The 7996-nt window shown below is 36.8% G+C and overlaps 1 protein-coding gene across 1 annotated transcript in view; it reads left to right on the forward strand.

Annotated features, from left to right (window-relative positions):
* Dpr1 (defective proboscis extension response 1) overlaps positions 1–7996 on the forward strand; it is a 467695-nt gene that overhangs the window by 344238 nt on the left and 115461 nt on the right. The gene's annotated exons all lie outside the window — the stretch shown is intronic.

Consider the following 7996-nt stretch of genomic DNA (forward strand, 5'->3'; position numbering starts at 1 on the left):
TAACAGTATTATGATGCACACGTTTAATAATCTTCGAATTTAGATTGATTACGTTTTTAATCAGTTCCATGCGTGTGATTGAAGATCGCGAAAGAAAATATTATAAATTAATAAATAATACCATTTGTAATTGTATAATTGCCTATTTTCATTATGAGACATATTAATATTATTTACATGGTTGATACATTTTTATAGTCACCACGATTTTCTACACTGATACCATCTTATGGTATTAAAGCCCATTTTCAAGATTCCATTTTAAATGCCTTGTTAAATGGAAAAAGGTGGAACACTGACGGAGCAATTTTGTTATTCACTATGCCCTCATTGCTGACACAAATACGATACGGCAAACATTTTGAATTTCAATGCAGCGTCGGCATCCAAGGGGAAGTTTGTAGTTCTCGGAGAAATGAAACATGGCTGTATATTCAATGTACCGAGCAATTTTTCTCGTGTCAGAACGCATTGAAGCTGACGATGCATCATCTTGCGAAGCCCGAACGCCAACGACTTTGATTGCAAAAATACAGGGGAATAGAAATGAACTCGTCAAGGCTACTAACTTATTCTAATTCTATACACTTTCCTTAAAAATATTTGATGATTCCCTTATGCAATTTTTTTCAACTTAATCAAAATTGGCTTATGTTAGAACTATTTAGTAATTTCTAATAGTAATGGAACGTCAAAGAAATTTTTTAATTACGTTTTAAACATTATCGAAATTTGCCAAATACGAGCTCTCCAGTAACACCGAAGTGTCTGTACTTTATTCGAAAACATAGTAGCGAAAAAATGGCTAAAATAGTGAGTTATGCTGAATAATGCATACTCTTAGGGGAAATCTTGATTGCATCTTTATGCAGTATGGAGACTTTATTCCGCGATCAAGAACGGGAGGAATTCCGATGAAGAAAAAATTTTTATTAAAGAGTTGTTTTATTTTTCCGTGGACTATGACGACCTATGACGGGCTAAATGAAATTACGGAGTCCATTTTGTCAACCAAATCTGTATCATAAGATACACAAAGTGTCATAAGACAGGCAAAAGTATTTGAACATTTAACATTGAAAAATTTCTATGAACATATGTATGTGTTTCGAAAGAAACGCAAATAAAAATTTTTATTTGTGTCTCCACACGTGTTCGCGTATCAAGCTATCATTGTCTGAACAGAAGTTTCGATAAAATCGCTCGGTACAGTCATATTTACATTCCTGTCGTAGACAATGGGATTGAAAACGACTGCGTTAATTTAATCCGCGTCCGTTTGCGCCCCCATTCGTCAGTCGTAACTGCGTTAAACATCCGAAAATGAGAGTCATCATCGGGCAACATAGAATTAAATTCCGTCCCGTTTTTGAACTCGCCACTTTAATATCAGTGTTGATATGCGCGGAAGGATGAATTGCAAAAAGAGGGAGTGAAGGGGCGGGGAGAAAAAAGAAGAAAGTAATCGGCCGAATCATTTAATATTTATCGAACGGCGTGCAATAAAAAGCGATTCGCGATAAATTGGCACATTGAAGGAGAAAAAAAAACCGGCTGGCACAAAAAGAGAGGGAAGCTGGTAGGTAAATGGACGTGGCCTTGCGAAATGGCGCAACATTCGATTCGATTTAAATTGGCATTTACTGCAGCACTGAAATAATGGCGTCGGCTTTTTTATTGGACAATTGAATGTTCATTAACGTATCAGGCGTCAGTCGGAGCGGCGCATTCGGCTGCACCTGCTGTCCGTTCCCCGTTTGTCCCCGATTATTTCAGTTGCGAGTGGGAATAATAATATTAATGGCAGGCGATCACGATGCAATGATATCGCGTCGTCGATAATTTAGTCGTTCGAGGTCGTGGAACATTTGCGGAAGCGCTGTTTCCGTGAACTTGATTAAGCTCCGCATATTTATCACTTTGCACACGACTGTCGTTGTAATATAGAATATCTGATGCCTTAATTATTCCCTTTGCGAATGCCGTTCAGGAAAATACGTGCTACGCATTAGTCAAATAAAAAATACGAGAGAAAAAGCAATGTTTCCCGCTAACTGAAGTTGGAAATGGTATATCACGAATTAATTCATTAATGTATATTATATGTTGATAATATTATTATTCTGAACATATTAAGGTAGGCGCACACTAGACCGCACCGCGATTACACGCCGACCGCCCGCTTCCGCTGTTTTGACTTCCTTCTATGTAGTTCATAGTTCTATGTTTTACATCACTCATGGGCAAAAATTTGCTCATGCCTGATGTAAAACATAGAACTATGAACTACATATACGAAAGTCAAAACAGCGGAAGCGGGTGGTCGGCATGCAGTCGCGGTACGGTCTAGTATGTGCCTTTATTCTTTAACCCTCGGACTCCTGCAAGTTCTATGCCGGACTCATTTCTGACTCACACTACTATTTCACTAATACAGTTTTATTTCGATATAAAATGGTGGCTTAGGACCGGTTGTCGTCGTATTTCGATTGAGAGTACCTCCACATACAACGTGACTAATTTTCCGTTGGAAAAGGATAGACTATGACGTAGTTCTGACACTAAGCGGTGTCAAGCGAACAACTTCTAAAGAAGAAGAGGGGACCGGACAGCGATTTTCTTATTTCGAAATAAAAAGCGTTGTTTTATATTAATAGAAAATTATCGAAGTTGCAAACTGTGTAGAAGGAAGGGTGGAATGATGGGTTAGACATATAATACAAGTCTATTAGTCGGTACAGGCTACTATGTATATGTACAACGCAATATATGAGGCCAGTTTTCCAGACCAAAGTGAGGAAATGAAGAGGTCTCTCTCTCCCTCTCTCTCTCTCTCTCTCTCTCTCTCTCTCTCTCTCTCTCTCTCTCTCTCTCTCTCTCTCTCTCTCTCTACCAATCTATCTATCTATCTCTGGGCACCTTCCCTTTAATATTAATTATCGCTGCCATAATTAATAGTCCCTTGATTAATACAATTTATAACTTGGCGAATCAGCTCTTTGTCGGTTTAGCAGGAAAGAGCTGGATAGTTTCAGCGCTATCATTCCTTTTTCTATCTTAAATATATTTCCCACTTTGATCGCTGGTTGGACGATAAAGCTTTAAAAGGTGTGCGTCATTTTTTAATACTTCCCAGAGGAAATTGACAAATCCTTTCGCTCAACGTAATAGATTGTGCATCGCTGTTTAATGCCGATTATAGATCACGGGTTTTATACATTGTGAAATAAAAATTACGGTTTTATACACAGCGACTAATACAAATTATATTTGTATTAACAGAACATTTTCTGAAATTAATGGGAACAATGTGAATCTGATGGCCATGTTTCTACTTAAACCGTGGCCGTTTATGCAAATTCACACATTTATGGATAATTTACGAAATATTGAAATTAAAAGAAATTTCCTTTAGAATAACAAAACTTTTAATAAATCAAAAATAAAATGTCAAAATAAAACAGTCCATGAAATCTTTAGTATCGAGACTGTACGGGCGCGTTTTAAAGGAAACCGTCCCATGGTTGCTCTTTTATGGGAACCCTTAGACACTATCACGAGAGTAACGTCAGTCGCGAAATGGCACCAAATCTCGATATTTCTAAAAATACATAATATTCATTCGTTTTATACGGCGCAGCGATAAATTTTAAGATCCATTTCAAGCTTCGAGGGAGATTGTTCAGGTACGAGTGCTCGATACTATACCTCTACAAGGAATTAAAACTCTCCAACGCGATATTAGACTTTATGGGGCATACATATTCTTAATACTAGGTTTAAAATTGTCTTTAGTCGCTGCAATTAATTTCCTATTCCTTATTTCCGAACTTAACTGCATATCCTGCTAAAACAAACTTTGTGTGCGTGTAATATTCAAATTAAGAATAGAAAAAGACAAGTTAATTCCAAAGGATCGCACTATGGACGTTTGCGAACATTGCTGTGTTTTTAAACACCTATGCAACCTTATTTGAAAAGAAAGAAATTCAAACATGAAATTTTGTTCCGGACATAAACGATCCAGGTCTTGTTAATAATTTTAATTATTTCAAAATGACAAACCCACATTTTTACATACTTCTAATGCTTTTACTGTGTTTTATATTTCACCTACTCAGTTGTACAATAAACGCATAAAATCTACACAAACCATGTCTGTTAATAAAATTATTTATGATTTTAATTTTTCTGACACAAATAGAAACTTTTTATTGCGAATCGATCAAGTTTTAAATATCTGTGCATGCAAAGAAAAAAGAAAGAGCGGTCGGTTTAAAATCTACCAGCTCTGTGTGCACATAAACTGTCGGGTAAAATAAAAAAAACAAACGGAAACAGTGATTCCGTTGGATTAAGGGCAGCGGATACGACATCTATCGACAGGAAACAACACACGTGGAAATGTAACTCCATAGAAGCGGAAGATATTTCTCTCGGGAGCAGAACCGACAGTTCCATAATTTTATCTGGTCAGGGTTTAATTACTTCCGCTGAAGTTGCCCCCGCGACACACTTTGAGATATTTGGCATATATTTTATGGGGGTTGGGTGTTATGGCTGGTGTTGAGATCTTTTATTGCGCCGGTGCTTAATGGAGATTGGGAATTTAGGATGCTCGAATCAAGGATTTCCGATGGGGATGAAATTTCCGCGCTGAAGCGGAACCAAATGACGATGCGCTGGCAGGTGCATAAATGAGACTCGTATTAAAGCAATTAATATATTAATCGGTTGAACGACGCGCGTTATCGGACTGTGCTTGAATCGTGCCTCCATGTAGAAAAGAAAATGTGACGAACGATGCAATCGAGAAAAGAATTTTATTTTTATTAATTTTTCAAAATTGCTCAAGCATTAGCTGAAACAAAAGTAGAGGATAGTAAATAAATATATCGGTGCTCCAATTTTGAAAAATTAATAAAAATATCTCGTTTCTCGATTGCATTATTCGTCACATTTTTACGCGGCCAAGTTCTATTTTATTTATATTTTTAGTATTTCCTCTTTTACGAGACTTATATTAGACAAGGATTTTGTTTTTAAATGCTCGTGGTATCGCGTATTCATTTTTCATATTTTCAACGTTTTATCTTCATTTCGTAATATTCTTGTTTCACGCATTGTGCGGTCATATGGGGGATCAAGATATTACATTCAACCAAAAATGCAGAGGGAAGCACAATTTTTGTATAATATTACACAATCCATGAATAAATCCATGTATGTACCGATGACAGGTGCACTCTGAAAACTTTTATCGAAAAAGGATAAGTTTCCCAATTGCGTCTGTGTATGCCCAACATTTTTTCATTATATTTGACGCACACAGCCACGTCATAGTATTTCGAACAAATACCAATATAGTGACCGATTAAATAAAGAAAAGCGATAAATCATTTTTAAAATTTTCTCATGGCAACAGAATGTAGAACTTGATATTTCACGTCACTACCATTTTGTTGGATTCAAATTTATGGTGTTCTGCAATACATTTTATACGGACGAATTGTCATCCAAAAATGTAGCGAAATTACTATTTTGTCCACCATTTGGACAAGTTACAATTTTATTTACAAGTAATGCTCGAGAAAAAAAATGCTCGAGACGCTTGTTTAAAATTTTCAAAAGCTACTGTAAAGAGCCGCCTAATGTTAATAAGGGCCTCTGTATGTATAATTGGAGTTCGATGCATTGTGTGCAGATTGTAACTGAAAAATTTCATAAACCAGCGGTGCCGGTTCGCGTTCCACCGCGTAAACGGATATTAATTTCAACACATTATTTCTGCGCTGAGCACAGCAATGTAGTTACGATACTGAAATCCTGCGGGCATCTGGAGGAAAATTAACTACCAGTGTTTTTCTCGGGGATACACAGGGACGATTTATGCCTCCGTTTGACATTTATGTGAAAACGCGCGGAAAAATATTATTACCATCCGCCGCCGCACCGCTGCTCCTTAAGTTCTATTGTCTCGAAAAATTCTGTTTTATTGTTGGCAAAGCCACGCGCTAGCCCCCACAATTCACTCTACGTTCGAGTGCTGAATTTTTTACGCTTAATGTCCCGGAATGCGTTCTAAAGCACCTTGGAAATTCGTGATAAATTCGTGTTCTTTATCTATGGAAGCTGTAAAGAACGAGATAGATTCCAACGCCATGAGAATCTCTTTCCTATCGCATCAGTTTCGTGTTGAGGTAAATACTGAATGGATCACGTTGAATGGGATCATGTAAATGCAGTATTTAGAGGTACAAAGAAGAACTGTTGGAACCAGTTAGCCGATTCATTGATGGCAAATGCTGCACCTTTCATTTTATCCGTAGAAAATGTAAACTTTAGAAGATCAACGATTAATGTGAGAATAATGAATATTTCCTGAAGAAACATATGGCATGTTGATTCATACTATTTTTGCTAGATATGATTGTTCAAAGTTTCATTATGGCGAAAGGTCTGGTTATTAGCTCTTGTGAAAATGATTATACGAAGGAAAAAATTTTTATTTGGCTCTGCCTTGTAATTTCTGCATAGAATTTTGATTTTGCATAAAGATAAATATGTCAGACATTTATATGTGCGCAGGAAAACAATTTACCATGTCCAAAATAGTTCTGTTAGTTCCTTCATCGAATTCGCCCTGGCCAGTACACTCTGTACAACTATGCGATTATAAACTGTAAATAAAACAGTTCGCTGTGTTCTGAATAGTTTCTTACCCATAGATATTTATGTTCTCCCACTTCCACGTTCCATGTGGTATAACCTTAGCCGATAGAATGTGAGTTTAATAACGACTACATCTGCCAGACGGTATCCAATTAAGTTGACTACCCCTGAAACGCTACCCTAATTTGCCTCTGAAGTGTTCCTTACCCCATTCCATCCCCAAAAAGCAAATATTAAAATAGTTACACAAACACCATTTTTTAATAAATAATAATAAACGTTGAATTCAATATATTTAGTTAAACGAAATACCTCCGATACCCAAAAATTCTTTCGAAATTCACGTACGTAACGAAGCGCACAAAGGCAACACATATTGAAAAATTTCATCAAGTTTTTTAAATATACCCTTTTGTGCTTTCGTGACGTTTTTCTCTTGCACGACGAAGTTTCAAGAAATACTTTCCACGTACAAACTTGTTGCACTCCGGATACAATGCTGTGGTCTTGGTGACCTGGATCTTGAGCAGATGTACGTTTAAAGAATTCTTTCATCGAGTTTAATCGCATTATCTTCTTTCCAAGAAATTCCTCCGTTGGCTGACTCAGCAACATGTTAGTCAACCATCAAGCCAGCAGAAAAAACATCCATTTCAACGCCATCGGTCTTTATACCGTCTTCCTTCCTTTCGTTATCAGACAAATCTCCAGAGCCGTTTATCATATCACATTTTTACTTCATACGTTAGAGTGATATTTTCTTGCTGCTCAATAAATTGAATTGCAGAAATGGTCCACGTCACTTCAACGTGAGATGAAATATTTGAGAACGAGAACACTTGGCCTTTCTTTTTAATAAATAAATAAAGAACTGAAACAGTAGGGAATTGTGGGCAACAAAATAGAAACAAAAATGAAAGCACAAAGGGTTAATGAGAATGTAAGGGTATTTTTACGAAATATTAAAATATTTGAAATAAAAAATGATAATCCAGCCAGTTATATTCATTCTAGTATGAAAAACAGTCTAAAATGGTGATTTAAGTTTACCGACGTCGTAGATCAAAGAGTGCAGCTTTTCTGTTTCGAAAAGGTTCAAAGTCAATCGGCTATCTGACGAAACCGATTCGTTTGGTAAGAAAAGAATTGATTCGCGAAGCGCACGTACAAGGTTTTCGGGGAAAGAAACTGATTTTCCTCGGCTTGAAAATTGGAAGCTCCTTTGGGAGAGAAATCTGTATCTAAGCAGAGCTCCGCCAACTGTCTACGGTAATACCCCCTTCCAACTAACTTTCCGCAAAAGTTTGTCAAAGTTTTTTCCCCG

Source organism: Lasioglossum baleicum, chromosome 13 (assembly GCF_051020765.1).
Source record: "Lasioglossum baleicum chromosome 13, iyLasBale1, whole genome shotgun sequence".
NCBI classification, from domain to species: domain Eukaryota; kingdom Metazoa; phylum Arthropoda; class Insecta; order Hymenoptera; family Halictidae; genus Lasioglossum; species Lasioglossum baleicum.